We start from the raw sequence: 21,097 nt of genomic DNA, 5'->3' as shown, positions 1-21,097 counted from the left end.
GATTGGAGTACCTCAGGGATCGGTACTGGGACCCCTGCTTTTTAACTTGTTTATTAATGACCTTGAGGTTGGGATCGAGAGCAAAGTCTCCATCTTTGCTGATGATACTAAATTGTGTAAGGTAGTAGAATCAGAGCAGGAAGTAATTTCTCTTCAGAAGAACTTGGAGAGACTGGAAACATGGGCAGGTAAATGGCAGATGAGGTTTAATACAGATAAATGTAAGGTTATGCATTTGGGATGCAAGAATAAAAAGGCGACGTACAAATTAAATGGGGATAAATTGGGGGAATCCTTGATGGAGAAGGATTTAGGAGTGCTTGTAGACAGCAGGCTTAGCAATAGTGCCCAAAGTCATGCAGTAGCTGCAAAGGCAAACAAGATCTTACCTTGCATTAAACGGGCAATGGATGGAAGGAAAGTAAACATTATTATGCCCCTTTAAAAAGGATTAGTAAGACCACACCTTGAATATGGAGTACAATTTTGGGCACCAATCCTAAGAAAAGACATTATGGAACTAGAGAGAGTGCAGAGAAGAGCCACCAAATAATAAAGGGGATGGACAATCTAACTTATGAGGAGAGGCTTGCTAAATTAGATTTATTTACATTAGAAAAGAGGCATATAAGAAGGTATATGATAACTATATACAAATATATTCGGGGACAATACAAGGAGCTTTCAAAAGAACTATTCATCCTACGGACAGTACAAAGGACTCGGGGCCATCCCTTATGGTTGGAGGAAAGGAGATTTAACCAGCAACAAAGGAAAGGGTTCTTTAAAGTAAGGGCAGTTAAAATGTGGAATTCATTACCCATGGAGACTGTGATTGTAGATGCAATAGATTTGTTCAAAAAATGGTTAGACATCTTTTTAGAAAGGAAAGGTATACAGGGATATTCCAAATAAGTATACATGGGAAGGATGTTGATCCTACGGACAGTACAAAGGACTCAGGGCCATCCCTTATGGTTGGAGGAAAGGAGATTTAACCAGCAACAAAGGAAAGGGTTCTTTAAAGTAAGGGCAGTTAAAATGTGGAATTCATTACCCATGGAGACTGTGATTGTAGATGCAATAGATTTGTTCAAAAAAAGGTTGGACATCATATTCCAAATAAGTATACATGGGAAGGATATTCATCCTACGGACAGTACAAAGGACTCAGGGCCATCCCTTATGGTTGGGATTAATCCGATTGCCAATTCTTGGAGTCAGGAAGGAATACATTTTTCCCCTTAATGTGTTTTTTTGTTTGCCTTCCTCTGGTTCAATAAGTAAGTATAGATATAGGATAAAGTATCTGTTGTCTAAATTTAGCATAGGTTGAACTTGATGGACGTACATCTTTTTTCAACCGTATCTACTATGTAACTATGTAACTATGTAACTATGTAACTATGTAACTATGTAATATAGCCTCCATTGTGAGCATGCAGCACAGCACACTCATAGCCCTGAGGAAGTGAGAGATCTTCACGAAACGCGTAGGGTGATCCAGCAAATCTGTGTTGATTGTGGAAATTCCCATTTTGGTGGTGACATCACCACTAGGGGAGGCACTGAGGTACAGGAGATTGGAGAAGGGAGCATAGAGAGCGCAGGCAGTGCAGGCTCCAGAGTGAGACACAGACTCACAGTTCAAGCATACACGGTCTTATCCTAGAGGTCCACAAGGTGGTTCTTGCAATACATGATAAGGTTTTATGTGTCTACTGCAGTAAGCACAAACGTGAGTACAATTGTTTATCACTTTTATTTTTATTCTATTTTTGCGGAATAAATCGTACACACTATGAGAGTGGTCTCGGTGTGCTCTTCTATTTTTAGTGGAAATAAATATATATATATATATATATATATATATATATATATATAGGGAAGAAGTGACCTAGGCGCAAATAAGCCAGGAAAGAAACAAAGAGAAAAATATCATAGGGCAGTATGTCTGTAACTTTCAGAGTCAAGGTGGTAAGATATGCACTTACACTTAGTCTGCAAATTAAAGCCTTTAATCCACAATGGGATTCAGGAACTCTGCTTCCGCTGTTCTGTGTAGTTTGTATAGGTCTCAGACACTCCACATGTAATGCTTGCTCCAGAAATCTGCTTCAGAATCACCATCCGTCTGCTGCTGCACGTTACCTTTACAAGGGATGAAGCTCAACAGGGGGGGGGGGAAGGGACAATAGAACAAGGAATAGTATAAAACCTTTTATTAAAAAACTATCTAAAAAATAACAAAAAGTATTCCACTCACATGCTGTGAAATATTTTCAGGCAGTTGAGAGTTTAATTAAGTCTCTCACACTCATAAAGTTGAATCTCCGGTCCACTGCACTGATGCTGTCCTTGTTTACTTCCGCGTCATGTGCTCCGGCTCCGACTCTCGCGAGACTCCGACCTTCGATGACGTCAGAGCGCTACCTCCACTCCGGTCTGCAGCGCGTCTCGGACTGCTCTGTCTGCAAATGTCTGTCCTACGCGTTTCTCCTCTAGGGCTAATTAGCCCCTGAGGAAGCCCTAGAGGAGAAACGCGTAGGGCAGACATTTGCAGACAGAGCAGTCCGAGACGCGCTGCAGACCGGAGTGGAGGTAGCGCTCTGACATCATCGAAGGTCGGAGTCTCACGAGAGTCGGAGCCGGAGCACATGACGTGGAAGTAAACAAGGACAGCATCAGTGCAGTGGACCGGGGATTCAACTTTATGAGTGTGAGAGACTCAATTAAACTCTCAACTGCCTGAAAATATTTCACAGCATGTGAGTGGAATACTTTTTGTTATTTTTTAGATAGTTTTTTAATAAAAGGTTTTATACTATTCCTTGTTCTATTGTCCCTTTCCCCCCCCCCCTCCTGTTGAGCTTCATCCCTTGTAAAGGTAACGTGCAGCAGCAGACGGATGGTGATTCTGAAGCAGATTTCTGGAGCAAGCATTACATGTGGAGTGTCTGAGACCTATACAAACTACACAGAACAGCGGAAGCAGAGTTCCTGAATCCCATTGTGGATTAAAGGCTTTAATTTTCAGACTAAGTGTAAGTGTATATCTTACCACCTTGACTCTGAAAGTTACAGACATACTGCCCTATGATATTTTTCTCTTTGTTTCTTTCCTGGCTTATTTGCGCCTAGGTCACTTCTTCCCTGTATTATCCATTGCGGCAAGTGTGGAGACGCAGACCTAACTGGCAGCATCCAAGCAGGATTAGATTGTAAGGTATAAACACCTCTTGTTTGACTGATTGGCCAGGTGTAGTTAACATTTTAACTGCATCTCATTAAGTGTTTGGAATTTGCGCTGTTTGTATCTTGTTTTTTATATATATATATATATATATATATATATATATATATATATATATATATATATGCAGTGTTCGACAAACCTATACATTTGCACGCCCCGGGCGAGTGGATTTAACATCGTGGCGAGCTCCTATTGGCCCAAGCAGCACACGTTTGGTACTAGGTGGCGAGTAGATTTTTTTGTTGGGCGAGTAGATTTTTTGGTGATTTGTCGACCACTGTATATATGTAACCCCCCATATTTTGCCTCAGACTAATACCTGCCTCTGAGGTGGGGACCTGAGTCCTCCTTCTCAATGGGATGTTCCACACGGGGCATTAAGTCAGACAATGGGAGATCAGCTACAGTAAGGTTTATAGTTGTATATCACAGATCAAGTCCCTAGCGCAAAGGAATCAGTACAATACCAGTCCCTTGTAATGTGATAAGAGAAACAAAGGCAGTCCTCTTTCTTCCCCTTTGCAACGTGATGATAATTCTTCTAATTGCAGTTTTCTATAGAGAAAACACAAAAGAGACACACCGTTGCGCAGCACTTCTTTAACTCTAGCACACGTCACAACAATTGCCTACTTACACCAGTGTAGTAGGTCATAAGCAGGGAAAACGGAATTTCTTTGTTCCACTCCTCAATGGTTGAAGTTACCGTTCCGCTGCTGCATCCGGTCTTCAGTTTCCCCCGCAAACGTCAGTGATAGAGCAGTACCCAAAGAGAATTAAAAAAGTACATAGTACAATACTATTTTAAAAAAATTATTCCTTCCACACACCAAGACACACTTACAATGTGTAACGTGCTGCTGTGTGGCAAAAATTGCCGCCCGCGACTTTGTGCCCTTTCAGCAGACGCTCTGCGGCTGGGGTTGGCGGCAACTCCTCTTCTCCTCTCGTGGCCATGATTTTCTCCACCTCCCCCAATGTCCTCACCGCATTGTGTCCTGCTGCTGGATGCTCCGAGTACGCGCCACTATGGTTTATAGTATAACAACATTTAAAAAGTAAGTAGCAATGGACACACTGGCACCTTATGATCATTAGCAGAACGATCACTACATACATTCACATACATCAGCACTAGTGCACCACATTTTCCCACATCTTCTACGCTCACCTAGGTGAAATGTCATGGGGATGACCCACTTAGCGACACAAACTATGGGGATTTCTGTCAATACTCCAGAGGAATCTTACTGTAAGTGTGAGGATTCAGGAATCGCGCCGCCTATGGTGCGCTCCTGCCATACCTCAATTCACATGCGGGACTACCTCCAGGGAAACATCTACAGGCCGCACAGAACGCATGCGCACACAGGTGACGTCACCAGGTACTGCGAGGGTAGGTCCCGCCTCCAGATTGAGTCGCCCCCAAGATCCGTGGCAACACTGATCACATTACACACTCCCAACTGTCTCCTGCACCGCTTTAACCAATCATGGCTTCCGCTGAGGCTGTGCCTCTACTCCACCCCCTGTCTCATTGGCTACTCAGGCCTATATATGGTCAGCAGTGCCACTGGCACTTTGGCTGAGCATAGATCCATGAATCATTGTGTTTCACCTCTCCTTTGCCTTCGCAGTCTCGTCTTGCCTTGTCTTGCTGTATATTGCTTTGTGTACCGACCCGGCTTTATCCTTGGACTCCGCACCTCTGACTTACTGACCCTGGCTTACCTCTGACCCTCCGCATCTCTGCAACCCTGACCTCGACACTCGGACAACAACTATTCTACTATCCCCAATCCCGTACCTTCTACGACTGGACCTCTCCTACTCTGACCTCGGCAAGTATTACGACAACTCTAACCTCTCCAACCCCGACCCGGCTACCTCAACCAACCCACTCTCCAGACGTGCCCCCATGGCTGTGGGTAGCGTTTCTCCCAATTCTCACCTCAGTCCTGGGGTCCCACCTTATTTGTGGTGAGCACAGCGTTACAATAGGTCAGTTTCATGTGTGGCCTGATCTCCCCTCGAGACATGGCGAGTACACCTGTGTTGCCCCTGTTACGCCCTCCTGCTCTTTAGGGGGTGTACGAGATATAGTTGGCCCTAGCTCAGCTGGTCCTACACCTAGCTCCTCCTCAGGTTCATCATCCTGCTCAAGGGGATCCAAACAGGTAAATTCCTTTGGATCCAGTTCAGGGATCTTTCTTTATGTCTCTTGACCCTACGGTTTGCCTTGGGGAAACCTCTTGTGGAGGATTCTTCTCTCTCTATAGTCCATAATCTCATATAGGTGGCCTAACATGCTTTGTCCTCTGTATTCCTCATCGGACTCATCATCACTGTCATTCGCGTATGGTTTTATGGGAATCCATATAAAGGGTAGAAAAGAACCCAGTGTAGCACTCAAGTTCACCCTCTGGTGATTAGTGTATGATTTAAAATATAAACTTTATTTAATACAACACATATATAAAATTATGGGTGTTAAAATGATGTACTAGAGGTCGTAGGATCGTAATACTGACAGCCATAGGGCTCGTGATCAATATAATAGATGTCTCCTGTTGTGTATCAATATCACACAGGAAACTAAATAAATCCTGATAAAAAACCTCAGTGAGGGTGAAAAGGTAGGGTTAACTCGACGATGTACTATATCACCAAATCACACTAGGCAGTATATGCATAAACCATATGTGGTAATGTTGTGACTGGTGGTGACTGGTGTACTTTGAAACAAATATATTGTGCACCAGTAGGTCTCAATGTGCAGTCTGAAAAAACCTCCTCACTGGTAATGGATGTGCGCACAGTACTTTGTGAAGCTGATCACAGGTAAACCCCAGAGGTTCACAATATAGGCATATAGTACCCTATAGTGACCTCTGCAACACTGTCACAAATGGTGATAGTTGATAATGTGCTTAAAGTGTAATGGTGGGCACCCTAATATGATCAGCTGTGCACATGGATTAACACTGCATATGAGGAGGCGGAGGCTGTGTATAATAATAATAGTAGCTTAATAGCGGTATATTACAGCACATATCTAACAGGACTGCACTCAGTACTGAGTGGGGAGCAATAACCCTAACAATATTCAGTGACAATAGGCTCTAAGTATCCATCGGGGCACTGGTAGCCTGTGTAACAGCGCGGGCAGGACACCGCATCAACTCGCGGTCAGAGACATGAATGCGGAAGTGATTTCAGCCCTGCGCGTGCACGTGTGGGAACAGAGCCGACGCGCGCGTTTCGCGAGGGGCTTTCTCAAGGTGAAACAGTAAGAGTTACGAAGGGTACCCTGCAGGGGAGCAGGTATATATAGGGAGCCTCCAGATTGGTGACGTCACTGCTTAACCCTTGAAGTGCCCGGCTATGCGTGGAGCTACAGCAGGATCGCAGTAAGTATACCCCAGTGTGTGACTGCAGAGCTGGCACAATAAAGATCCATCTGTCTGACTCTTAATTATTACTAGTATTGTAGTTGCAGATAAGTCAGACTTTGACACAAGTAGAGGTAAGGTACACTCTATTTGGGCTACAAGGGTAATATACAGATGGTGCAGTATATACAGTTTAGTAAGTCAAGCTCATTATATACACTGTCATCTATGTGTATAATAACAGATGTATCTTCTACTCTGCTGTGCCTATATCAGGTTTTTCCAGATCCTGACTATTAATCTATTACTTTATCATTTAAGAATCCATCTAGGGCATCTCTGGACCCTAGTATCCCCCAATATTACTTACTAAACTGTATATACTGCACCATCTGTATATTACCCTTGTAGCCCAAATAGAGTGTACCTTACCTCTACTTGTGTCAAAGTCTGACTTATCTGCAACTACAATACTAGTAATAATTAAGAGTCAGACAGATAGATCTTTATTGTGCCAGCTCTGCAGTCACACACTGGGGTATACTTACTGCGATCCTGCTGTAGCTCCACGCATAGCCGGGCACTTCAAGGGTTAAGCAGTGACGTCACCAATCTGGAGGCTCCCTATATATACCTGCTCCCCTGCAGGGTACCCTTCGTAACTCTTACTGTTTCGCCTTGAGAAAGCCCCTCGCGAAACGCGCGCGTCGGCTCTGTTCCCACACGTGCACGCGCAGGGCTGAAATCACTTCCGCATTCATGTCTCTGACCGCGAGTTGATGCGGTGTCCTGCCCGCGCTGTTACACAGGCTACCAGTGCCCCGATGGACACGTAGAGCCTCTTGTCACTGAATATTGTTAGGGTTATTGCTCCCCACTCAGTACTTAGTGCAGTCCTGTTAGATATGTGCTGTAATATACCGCTATTGAGCTACTATTATTATTATACACAGCCTCCGCCTCCTCATATGCAGTGTTAATCCATGTGCACAGCTGATCATATTAGGGTGCCCACCATTACACTTTAAGCACATTATCAACTATCACCATTTGTGACAGTGTTGCAGAGGTCACTATAGGGTACTATATGCCTATATTGTGAACCTCTGGGGTTTACCTGTGATCAGCTTCACAAAGTACTGTGCGCACATCCATTACCAGTGAGGACGTTTTTTCAGACTGCACATTGAGACCTACTGGTGCACAATATATTTGTTTCAAAGTACACCAGTCACCACCAGTCACAACATTACCACATATGGTTTATGCATATACTGCCTAGTGTGACCTGGTGATATAGTACATCGTCGAGTTAACCCTACCTTTTCACCCTCACTGAGGTTTTTTATCAGGATTTATTTAGTTTCCTGTGTGATATTGATACACAACAGGAGACATCTATTATATTGATCACGAGCCCTATGGCTGTCAGTATTACGATCCTACGACCTCTAGTACGTCATTTTAACACCCATAATTTTATATATGTGTTGTATTAAATAAAGTTTATATTTTAAATCATACACTAATCACCAGAGGGTGAACTTGAGTGCTACACTGGGTTCTTTTCTACCCTTTCTACCTATTCAGTGTATACCCAGAGCACCGTTCACCGTTCATTTTCTATGAGGCAGCAGCAGGGGCTCCCCTATTACTTTATGGGAATCCAGGCAGGATCCTGTCCTCGGTTTAACCGGTCACTTCTTCTGGGCTGAATATCTGCACCTGGAGTCTCTTCCCTTACAGGGCACCTCACAAGTGGAGCTATTGGCAATCAGTGATTCATATGTAGGTTCTTTTCTGGTCCATTTCTCTTTTCAGGCTTCACTATGTATACCGACAGTCCCTTTAGCTTTTCTACTACTGCATAGTGTTCTGGCTTTCAGCGATTGGCTATTTTTTGCTTGCCAGGTATACCCAGATTCCTGGTAAGACCTCTGTCATACACTTGGAATTCTTGGCCATGACCCTTTTATCATACCAACCTTTATTTACCCGGTTGCTTGTGTCAGTCACAGTAGTAGTCAGTTTATACATCTCTTGCGGCTGTTCCTTGAGTTTTCTCACATATTACATGTAAGTGATAGGGACCATGCCATCTGCTGCCACTCCGAAGCATGGATTGATTGGCGTCTTGCCCAAACATCAGATAGTTTGGCGAGTACCCTGTAGTGTCATTCCATGTACAATTTTATGCATGTACCAGGTGATGCATTTGCTGACTCGACTGTTCTTTTCCCTTGGTTTTCAATATGCTCATCATGTTCAATAGAGTCCTATTAAACTTCTCCAGTTGGGGTTCCCCCTGTGGATGGTATGGATTTTTTTGGGATTTCTTTAACCCACAAGTAACCCATAATGAACAAAGTATTTGTCCCACAGTACCTTGGTGAATGTAATGGCTCGCTTGTACTTGGTTGGGAATGCCTGGGCATACCTGCTGAAGTGGTCAGTGGATTGTTACTTGTGTTTTTTTCTTTCCAGTTCCAATGACAGAAAGTCCATCGACACCAAATCCAAATGTCCACTACTGGTTATATTTATTAATAGGGTTTTCCTTGGCATGCACCAAGGGCAATTCTTGCCATAATCTTCAACATCTCTGGCCATGCAGGGCCATCAGAACCGGTCCTTTACTAATCACAACTTCTTGTTGGTACCCAGGTGGCCATGGCTGTCATGGTGGGATCTGAGTACCACCTGCCTGTATTTGTAAGGGAGTACCAATTGTTTAGTGTTGAGAATTCTTGGCGACTCGAAACATTAACCCACTCTTTATTACTAGGTTAGGCCATTGTCTTACTGCCTGGCAGCTCTCAGGGTGCATTCCTGTGACACCGAGACCGCCTTTTGATTACTTTAAGCTAGTCATACCTCCTTTAATCCTGGATCTGTCTCCTGTGCTTTCTTGAGATCATGTCTGCTTATCGCGGTAGCCCTTCCATGGCTAATTCTGCGGCGTTTCTGTAGGCAAGGGGTATAGCGATGGGGGATATCCTTTACTATCAGCCACCCTGTTCAGGTTCACTGTCATGGCGCATCTGGGCATCTCATATTACATTGCCACATTTGTGTGTTAATTCATTTCTGACTGGAATCAGTTGTATGGAAAAGTATTATTAGTACTGAAGCATTATTTCTTGCAATTATTACCATGTATGTTTTTTCATTTGGATGTAGCACTGGGCACCCCCTGTCGTTTGCTATATTCATGTGCCACAGCCCAGTGGCACTTTATGTGGCATTACATATAGTCAAGATTAGGTGGGTGTGGGCGTTTGAGCTTGCTGGGTTTGTGTGTTAATTAATTTCTGACTGGAATCAGTTGTATGGAGGTTGTGGCACCTCCCCCAGAGCTCACGTCACCCCCCCCTTTTTAATGGTGGATCTCATATTGCTGCAGGTAAGGAATCTATTATGGTTCTTCCCCCTCATACAGAGGTATAGGAAACAAATGCAGTGTAGTGTAGGACTTGCACTTATTATGGTTTACCTTGACGATTTGGTGTGCAGGCTTATGATGTTTTGGCCAAAATATCTAACTAAAAAAACATATTTTATTATTATTAGTATTGGCATTATTATTAGTACTAAAGCATTATTTCTTGCAATTATTACCATGTATGTTTTGTCATTTGGATGTAGCACTGGGCACCCCCTGTCGTTTGAAATTGTATGTGGCCAATTCAGCATGCCACCTATGGCCAGTGGCATCTAATTCAGCTCAGAAGAGGATGTAGAGGAGGTTATTGTCCGTGTCCACCGGATACATTGCTACATTCAGGTAGTCGTCTAATTTGTCAACTACAGACCATTTCAAGGTTAAAAACTCGAGTTTGTGCACTGGGTAATTATGTCTGATGGGGCTAATCCCCGGCTAACAAATGCCTCAGGCTGAAGTCCCTTGGAATGTTCCTGATATAATACAGCTCCTAGCCCTTCTAGGCTGGCGTCCACACATAATACATAGACTTTTGTGGGTTGGCAAGCACCAGTACTGGAGCATTAGTGAGACAAGCTTTGATGGCTTTGAAGGCCTCCTCACACTTGAGAGTCCATCTATCTCCAATGACTCATTCATCTTGAAGTAATCCTAGTTGGTGGCACCAGGGGTCTTACTGTGTCCTCGAGTCAGCAGGTATCCTTTAGTCAGTTGGATTAATGATTGCACTATGGCCGAGACGTTATTCACAAAGTGTCTGTAATATCTGCAGAACCCTAAGAAGGATCGTAGCTCCATCAGCTGCCTGGGCATAGGTCAGGATGCAATAGCCTCTAATTTGGATGGATCTGTAGCCACCACGTTTTCAGACACGATGTGTCCCACATGACAGACGTTCGGCATGTCCATTTGTCCAGGGACAGCTTCAGTCTGCTTTCTCTTTGTGGGTCCTGTACCTGTATCAGGCAGACCTCATGCTCTTCCAAGGTCCTCCCAAAAACTATTTAGTCATCCAAGTATACTCGCACCTCCAGCAAGTTCATATCCCCACAACCCATTCCATTAGTCTCTGGAAAGTGGCTGGGGCCCCCGACACTCCTTGGGGCATGCACGCAAATTGATAAAACCCCAACAGGCACGTGAAGGCTGTCTTCTCTTTGTCTTGTTCACACATGGGAATCTGATAGTACCCACTACGTAAGTCGAGGACTGAGAACCATTCACTTCGTGTGAGACAGTCCAACCCATCTTCTATGCGTGGCATGGTATATTGGTCAAGAGTGGTCTGCTTGTTCAAGGTGGGGTAGTGAATACACATTATAACGGCGCTGCTCTTCTTTTGGGCCACAACTATGGGGGAAGTGATTCCAAAATTATACCTGCCCCCATCAATTCTGGTAAGCGGCGTCTCACATCTTCCACATCAGCCGGGGCCAATCCCTGTGACCTTTCTCTAAAGGGGCGTGTATTATGAAGGCGAATCCAGTGCTCCACTCCTTTTGCACGTCCAACATCCTCGTCATGGGTGGAGAACACTTCAAGCCTTTGAGCCGCCATCTTCCTCACACGCATCTTCCAGTGTTCTGGAGCAGTACTATCTCTGAAGTCAAGCATCACTGAAGTCAATTTACCCCGTCAGTTTTGTTCTATCAGGCTGCAACCATTACTTTGGCACTGTACAGGTGGACCACCACAGTGCCTTTTTGCACTAAGATGGCTATCTTTTTTTACATCTGTGTTCAGATCATGGAATCTCTATAAATCAGTATTGCGGAGGAAGAGAAAGAAACTCTCGAAAGCTTGTCTTATAATAATTATTGTTAGTACAAATAAAAAAAAGCTGTGTGTGCTGTGCACACGCATACAGTAGTAAGTGAAACTTCTTTGACTTTTGTCACAGAAATTGTATTTGTGTTGGTGATGTTTTAATTAAAAATCAAAATACAATTTCAATGACAAAACGCAAATAAATTTGACTTAGAATGCGCGTGCTCGGCACACATCCCCTGTATTAGCTATTTGCACTAAGTGTGAATTCCTCGTGTGACTGAGTGTGCGTGTGACAGAGTGTGCGCGTGTGACAGAGTGTGCGCGTGTGACAGAGTGTGCACGTGTGACTGAGAGTGCGCGCGTGACTGAGAGTGCGCGCGTGACTGAGAGTGCGCGTGTGACTGAGAGTGCGCGTGTGACTGAGAGTGCGCGTGTGAGTGTGCATGTGACTGAGAGTGTGCGTGTGACTGAGAGTGCGCGTGTGACTGAGAGTGCGCGTGTGACTGAGAGTGCGCGTGTGACTGAGAGTGCGCGTGTGACTGAGAGTGCGCATGTGACTGAGAGTGCGCGTGTGACTGAGAGTGCGCGTGTGACTGAGAGTGCGCGTGTGACTGAGAGTGCGCGTGTGACTGAGAGTGCGCGTGTGACTGAGAGTGCGTGTGACAGAGTGTGCGCGTGTGACTGAGAGTGCGCGTGTGACTGAGAGTGCGCGTGTGACTGAGAGTGCGCGTGTGACTGAGAGTGCGCATGTGACTGAGTGCGCGTGTGACTGAGAGTGCCCATGTGAGTGTGCGTGCATGACTGTGAGTGTGCCTGTGACTGTGAGTGTGCCTGTGACTGTGAGTGTGCCTGTGCCTGTGAGTGTGCGTGTGACTGAGTGTGCATGTGACTGAGTGTGCGTGTGACTGTGAGTGTTATAACCGGCAGCCTGTCTCCTCTCCTGTGTGTGTCTGGTTACCTCTCTGTGTCAGCCTCAGTCACTCTCCTGGTTACCTCTCTGTGAGTCACACGGTGACAGCCTCCCCGCTGGCTGTGTGCTCACTAACCTGTTGCTCTCACTCTTCCTATCGAGGACACATCTAGTCTCCCCTCCTCCTCCTCCAGTAATACACTGAGCAGCACCCCTAGTCTGCCCCCTGCCGTCTCACCATTTCTTCCCCCCACCTCTCCGTTTCTTCCCCCCACCTCTCCGTTTCTTCCCCCCACCTCTCCGTTTCTTCCCCCCACCTCTCCGTTTCTTCTCCCCACCTCTCCGTTTCTTCCTCTCTTCCGGGATCTCCGGCTTTGTCTGGACTGGTGAGGAGCATGGACTGGGGAGGGGAGGAGCCGGGTACCGGAGGAGCCAGGGAGGGGTAAAGAGGCCGGTACTGAGCCGCCCGAACGTCCTGCTCCTCTCACCAACGGCTCCTCTGCCAGCTGCTTCTGCGCATGTGCAGAAGTCCGTAAGCGTCGCCATTAGTAGTGCGCATGCGCGGCATGGCAGCGGACGTGTGGGGGGAGCAGCGCCCATTAAGAGCGGCGCCGGCGGCTATCGCTGCCGATGCCGCATTGATACCAGACGTGTGGGGGGAGTGTGGGGAGCCGTGACGTCACTTCCGTTTCACATTTCGCCCCCAACTCTCCATTTTACCCCATCAGAATAGGTGCCACTAAAGAAGTTTCACTTCAAAAAGATATCACCTAATACTGACATACTCATTTATTCTGCACTATTACAACTGGACTAACATTGTAATGCTACAGCAGAGTACAGTGACATCATATGTAATCTTCAAAACATATTTTATAGGATAATGTTTACATGAGTTACATAGATGTAAAAAAAGAAAAACAAAGATAGCCATCTAAGGCAGATGATGCAGAGTAGGAATAAAAAGACAGGGCAATGGATGTAGGATCCTGTGTATCACTGTCCCTTGCATTCATTATTGCCCTGTAAGATTATTACTTCTCTGTATAATCTGCATTATCTGCTTTAGATGGCCATCTAAATGTTTCTTTTTTTACATCTGTATTAAACTCCTGGAATCTCTGTAAATCAGTATTGTTGACCAGAGGAAGAGGGGAGAACTCACTAAAGTTTGTCTTATAATATCTGTTGTTAGGCCAAATAAAAAAAGTATCAGCTAATAAAGAAGTACTGATTTAGTCTGCACTTTCGCAACTGGACTAACACAGCTGTTTCTACTGCATGCCTTTGTTTCCAAACCTAATTGTGCCTCCTGTATCATCCCTTCACCTCATATCGAGGGAGAAGGAGTGGCTCAGTGAGTAAAGACACTGACTGGCATCGAGAGCTTGAAGCAGAGGGAGCCTGGTTGGTGACCTTATGGTTCAGAGTACATTACACCATCTGTCACACTGCCAATGTCTTCTTAGTAACAATTGTAGCAGACATGGTTTCAATTTTGAATCTTGACATGGAAAATTGGATGGCTGCTTCTGTTTTGATTGGTGAGACACGGCTCCAAGACAGGTACCTGTTCCATGAAAGGATATGAATATGTTGTTCCAGATTTAAAAAATTCATAAACATTTAAAACCTGTGGTTTTGCTGCTACCATAAAATGTGCATATATTGTATCCCACTATTATGCTCTCCGTGATGCCAATAATAAAGACATCTGTTCCTTTTCCAACAACATATGTATTCTTTTGAAAATCACTCTGCAACGATGACATAACTATTCCTGCATGTGTTTGAGTTTCTATATGCACTCACTTAGAAAAATATATGCCTGTTTTATTCTCACTAATGCATGGGGTGAATCACAGACTGTTTTGCTATGAGAGAGCAGCAGGAGGGACTTCTAGTTTTGAGTTTACAACAGGTGTGCTCAACTCCAGTCCTCAAGGGCCACCAACAGGTCAGGTATTAAAGCAGCGGATCAAGCTGCCGTTAAAAAATAATAATAATCTATTCAATATGTGCCTCAATACAATCTGCACACTGACAAGTGATTAGCTACGTTGTCGATCGATCCGTTCTCCTGTGATCGATCGGTGAAGAATCGGCTCGGGGGTTCATTAAATCTCTGCCAGTGAAGCGGAAGAAGACCCAAGATGCAGAGTTCTGTAGGGAAGTTCATGTGACCAGGCAGTCACTAGATACAATGGTTGCACTGCTAGAGAGAGCTCAAAAAGGGGTGTGCCAGAGCCTGTTTCAGAAGGGGATGTGACTTTGTAAATGGTCGCTATAGAAACAAAAATACAAGTTACATTAGAATACAATAAAAATGTCTTTGAAGAACACGTTTATAAAATATAAAAAAAGTCTTAATTTTTTTTTAAATGCTAAATGCATTTTCTCATAGTACAAAACTGAATTATTAAAAAAAAAAAAACACATGTAGGATATTGCTTGACATGCAGCTTTAAGGCTATCCCTGCTTCAGCACAGGTGGCTCAGAAAACGACTGAGTAACTGATTGAGCCACTTGTGCTGAAGCAGGGATATCATTGAAACCTGACCTGTTGGTGGCCCTAAAGGACTGGGCTTGGCCATTCCTGATTTAGAACAAGTTTCTAGTATCAAAAACATGTTCACTTTAGGAGAGCAGAAGGCAAATTGGGTTCCTTATATATTTGTAGGTGTTTTATTTCAGTGTGGTCGAGGTGGTACCATGTAAGCCCATAGAATCAAATCAATTAGTAGAGTAAAGATGGTGCCTTTTAATGGCTAATTGATATTTCAAGAGAACAGCTACTTTCGCAGCCACAAAAGTTAACGTTGTAAGATTCGCTGAAAAAGGGATGTTTGTCACCCTCAAAGCCACAGTTAACCATTGGAAAGTACCACCTTTATCCAATATTTATTTTTAGCCAAACAGTTTAATTTACTCTAATGACCTGACAGATAGAATATATATCTTCAAAAAAGGTTGGCGATCTTTTTTGGAAAGGTATACAGGGATATACTAAATAAGTAAACATGGGAAGAACGTTGATCCAGGGAATAATCTGTTTGCCATTATTTGGGGTCAGGAAGGAATTTATTTTTCCCCTTATGAGATATCATTGGATAATTTATTTATTTATTTATTTATTTATAAAATATTTTACCAGGAAGTAATACATTGAGAGTTACCTCTCGTTTTCAAGTATGTCCTGGGCACAGAGTAAAACAAATAATACATGGTTACAAATACAGTTACATAAATGAACAAGGTATACATTTATATACAAGACATTGCATGCACAGTTAAAGAAAATATATATTATGAGCGTATGAAACAGTTACAGACCAGATTAAAGTGTGAGACAGCCTTAGATTTGAAAGAACTTAAGCTGGTGGTGGATATGAGAGTCTCTGGTAGGTTGGTCCAGTTTTGGGGCGCACGGAAGGAGAAGGAGGAACGTCCGGATACTTTGTTGAGTCTTGGGACCATGAATAGTCTTTTGGAGTCTGATCTCAGGTGATAGGTACTGCATGTGGTAGGGGTGAGGAGCTTGTTCAGGTAGCTGGGTAGCTTGCCCAGAAAGTATTTGAGGGTGAGACAGGAAAGGTGAACTTTGCGCCTAGACTCTAGTGATGACCAATCTAGTTCTTTGAGCATTTCGCAGTGATGTGTGTTGTAGTTGCATTGGAGAACAAAACGACAAATTGAATTGTAGAGGGTGTCAAGTTTGCTAAGGTGGGTTTGAGGAGCCGAGCCATATACTATGTCTCCATAGTCAATAATTGGCATTAGCATCTGCTGTGCAATACGCTTTCTGACCAGGAGACTTAGGGAGGATTTGTTCCTGTAAAGTACCCCTAGTTTGGCATAGGTCTTGGTTGTCAGGGTATCAATGTGCATCCCGAATGTTAAGTGGGAGTCAAACCATAAGCCCAGGTATTTAAAACTAGTGACAGGTGTTAGGGTGGTTTTAGCGTTGGTTCTAATCAGAGCTCAGTCACTGGAAGCTTTACAAATTTAGTCTTGGTCCCAAATACCATTGTTACAGTCTTGTCAGTGTTTAAAAACAGTTTGTTTTGGGAAATCCAGTTTTCGAGTCTCAAAAAGTCAGACTGAAGTATGTGTTGAAGGTCAGAGAGGCTATGGCTGTGTGCATACAGGATTGTGTCATCTGCATACATGTGTATTGAGGCTTCCTTACAAGCTGTGGGAAGATCATTAATGAACACTGAGAAGAGTAGGGGCCCCAGAACAGAGCCTTGCGGGACACCACAAGTGATATCCAGGGGGTTGGAGTTAGAGCCTGAGATGGACACATGTTGGGATCTTCCTGATAGGTAGGACTGAAACCAGTTTAAAGCATGTTTCCCTATTCCAGAGCTCTGGAGTTTGTTAAGCAGGATAGCATGATCAACTGTGTCAAAAGCCTTTGCAAAATCTAGGAATACTGCACCAGTGAGTTGTCCCCGTTCCATTCCACACTGGAGATTCAGGTTTGGGGTTTGTGCTGCGTTTCGCTAATAAGTTAGTGGCACACCCCACAAAGTAATCATTGAATGCATTTGCAATGTCAGTGGGGTTTGTCAGAGTAATATCCCCCTTAGTGATATTACTTGGTTGTTGATGGTTAGGAGGCTGGAATATATTGTTGATAACCTTCCAGAAATTAGCTGGGTTTGATGTATTCTGGAGGAGATTGTCAGAGTAATATTGTGCTTTTGCATGCCTTGTTTGCCTTGTGCACACGTTCCGCAGGCATCTGTAGTGATTGAGATCCTTGGTAGTGCCAGTTACTTTGTAGCTTTTCCACAAGGCATCCCTGAACTGGTAGAGTGCTATAAGGTCAGGTGTAACCCATGGAAGGTGGGCCCCCCGTACCCTTATTTTGCGTAGTGGAGCATGGGTATCGCAGAGTTTTAAGAACTCGGATTGGAAATAGTCGAGCGCAGAGTCAGGGTCGGGGATTAAATCGATTCTGTGCCATGGGCAGTTGGTAAGGTCATCCAGAAACTGTTGTGGGTTAAAGTTTTTAAATGTTCTAGTGAGGAGAACTTTGGGGCTTGAATGGGGCGGTTTAATTTTCCTTACACAGTACACTATTGCATGGTCACTGAAAATGTCAGGAAGGATGCCAGAGGATTGGATTCTGCTGGGGTTTGAGGAGAGAATCCAGTCTAGCAAGGAATGGTTATGCGACTTCAGGTTTATTCGTGTCGGTTGGGAAATGAGTTGCGATAGGTTAAGTGACTTGAGTTGTATCTGGATTTTGTGGTTTTTAGGGTCAAGCCAATTGAAGTTGAAATCCCCAAGAACTAGCAGCTCACTCTTCTCATTCAGAGAGGAAATGGAGGCAAGAAATTGGGTGATATCAGTCAAGGATTGTAGAGGGGCTTTAGGGGGGCGGTAGATGCCAGCAAGCAAGATGGGCTTAGAAAAGGGGAGGCAGATTTTGCCAACTAGAGTTTCAAAAGAGGGTGGACTTGGTGGGCAATGTAGCAGTGTAAATTGTAAGGTGTCTGCAATATAAAATAACACCCCTCCTCCTCTCTTTGACCTATCTCTCCTAAAAATGGAGTATCCCTGAATGGCGATATTTGCATCAGGGGTTTTAGAGGATAGCCACGTTTCTGTAAGAACGATGGCTTTGGGTTTATGCATAAGGCACCATGCCCTTAGTTCGTCCAGTTTGGGCAGCAGACTCCGGATGTTTATATGGGCGACAGATAGCCCTTTTTGGAATTTAAAGGTGGAATTCTCAGGGGCATGGGGCAGAGCTGAAATGGGAGGACCTGGGTTAGTTTCAATATCACCTGCTAGAGAGAGTAATAGTATGAGAAGAAATTTGGGTAGCTGTTTACAAGTTGTAAATTTGTGGTGTTTTCCATTAGAGTGAGCAGTGGTTGGTGTGCTGGTTTTTAGAGTTCTCCACCAACATTCCATAGATAATGAAAGGCTTTTGAGTAGTCCAGGGTGTATGGTGATGTTGGGTGCGGGCCAGGATGGAGGAGTTTGTAGTGGATAGAGGGAGTAACATCTCCATGAGGCCAGGAGAAAGAAAAAAGTTAGAAGACATAGCAGGTTCATGATGCCAGAGGTAGGCAGTGTTGCATGGAGCTGTTATGAGCAGAGTGAGTGTGTGCAGACTAAACAGCAGGGGTGAACCTGTACCTTGTCATGTGTTTTGCTGCATTGCAATGCTAGGGTCAAGTCAGGGTTTCAGTGTTTTGTGCAGTCAGTTTTGGGAGAGGCTGCAGTGAAAGAAGTTGTAAAGGGGTGGTGGGTTAAACTATGCAGGCTAACAAGCATGGGATCATAGTGTGATCTGAATAGCTTACCATTTGTTGTCTTGAGTTAAAGAGTTTGCAGTAGATCCAGTCCCCAGTCACCTCTAGTCAAACTGTAGTCTAACTGTATCACTTAAAAACCTCACTTTAAATGCCTCACTGCCTAATGCAGTTCCTGGGGTTTTTTTATTTGCCTTCCTCTGGATCAATATACTGTAAATACAAATATAGGATAAAGTATGTGTCGTCTAAATTTAGCGTAGGTTGAACTTGATGGACGTATGTCTTTTTCAACCTCATCTACTATGTAACTTTTATAAATTTTTGAGAAGCAATAATGTTGTAAAATAAAGATACAGTGATGTAAAAATTTTGTGATTATGACAAGCACACTTTACAGTAGTGGCATTGTATTTATTAATCCAAAGAAAAAAACTTGTATAAAACCACCAGTCCTTGTTATCACTTTTCAAACGGCAAGATTCTTAGCAGCATACAGCTCCTGTGGCGTAATAATAATGACTATGGGATAGGTAGAGTCTGAGGGTGCCGTTATTATAGGCACAGTTAGAGACATACTTTTGGATGTGTAGGCCGTTTTGACATGACCAAGTCGCTGCCAACGGCCTTGTCAACACTAAGGTAACCTTACCCCAAAATCCTCTAATCTTAACCCCTAATAATACCGATACTTCCTATCCTAAAAATCTTAACCCCTTACCCTACGTCCTTACCCTAAAACCCTATGACTCTTACTCTAAGTCTTTATCATAATTCCCTAATTCCCTACCTTAAAACACCTTGCCACAATACCCAACCCTGAAAACGTAACCCCTTACCCTAAAGAGGCCTGTGACGCTTCCCCCGCATTTAATTTAAATGCCTTCGAGAAGCGTGCGGGGACTCTGTAACCCCATTTCCCCCTGCAGATAATCTCGCGTGCCCCGGTTTGCGCACCTCTGGATTAGATTAAGGTGTTAATGGTTTTTAGGGTAAGGGGTCCTATGACAGGCCCATAACCCCTGTCTAAAAGAGCTTCAATAGAAAGCCTATGTTGGTCTGAGGAATCCAACAGGGAGCTGGTTAATTGCAGCTATAGACAATTAACCAGTCTCCACCTGGCTCATCAGACAGGTAGAACAGCTTCTGGGTTGAACTGTAGGGGTCTCTTGAGCACAGAGGGACGGTGTTGCCAGCAAGAGACTCGCAGAAACAGTTGTCTTGAGCACAGGCCTATGCTGCCTGCAAGTCACCTTGAAACCAGACCTTCTACATCCAGAGTACCTCTTTGAACTTTGGGGTCATAGGTTGGCAAGAGGCCTATCCTCCCAGCCTTGGAGATAGTGACTGGGAAAGTGCGATACAAAGGGATATGCTGTTTATTTATTTGGTTGCTTCCTTAAACTGTAGTTTTTTAAGTTATGAGCTGAATAAAAGCCATAGTTTATTTTCCCCAAATATGTCTCCCGGGTTGTACTTCTCAACATGCCTGAACAGGCCAGTATAACCAGCCTCACACTAATGTTACCCAAAAGGTTGAAACAGCTGTCTGTGGGTAGGTTTACTGGCTATGCATTTCTTTAACCTCCAGCTGTACTGAAAAAGCTGTGTAATACGGTGAGCATACGCTTGTAGGGCTCCATGTTAAAATGGATTTGAAGCAAAAGCTGACAAATGTGTGCTCATTTGCATGTCACTACCCAGAATCCCTCGCTGCAGTGGAAGCATTGTACGCTAAGCGAATGTGCTCACAAGTGATATTTTTTATCTGCCGCCAATAGGAGGAAAGAGAAGTTGATTCGGCAAAGGCGTGTTTCCAAGTTACAATATTATCCAGTGGAGCTGTCAAGACTACAGCTGCTAATAGTCAGGTCCCTGCTTCTGATTGCAGGCAGAAAAGTAACACATGTAACATCTTCTCAAAGGCTCAGATCCACAGAGCTCTGTTTAGTGCATCCACGTGACGTTAACCTAAGTTGTATCTAAGTTGTATGTATCTTCAAAGCTCATGTAGGTAGGTCCTGTTTTCTGCCGCAAAGAGCCTAGAACATTAC

Source organism: Ascaphus truei, chromosome 2 (genome assembly GCF_040206685.1).
Source record: "Ascaphus truei isolate aAscTru1 chromosome 2, aAscTru1.hap1, whole genome shotgun sequence".
NCBI lineage: Eukaryota > Metazoa > Chordata > Amphibia > Anura > Ascaphidae > Ascaphus > Ascaphus truei.
The sequence above is the reverse complement of the archived record's forward strand: the minus strand, read 5'-3'. Positions refer to the sequence as shown.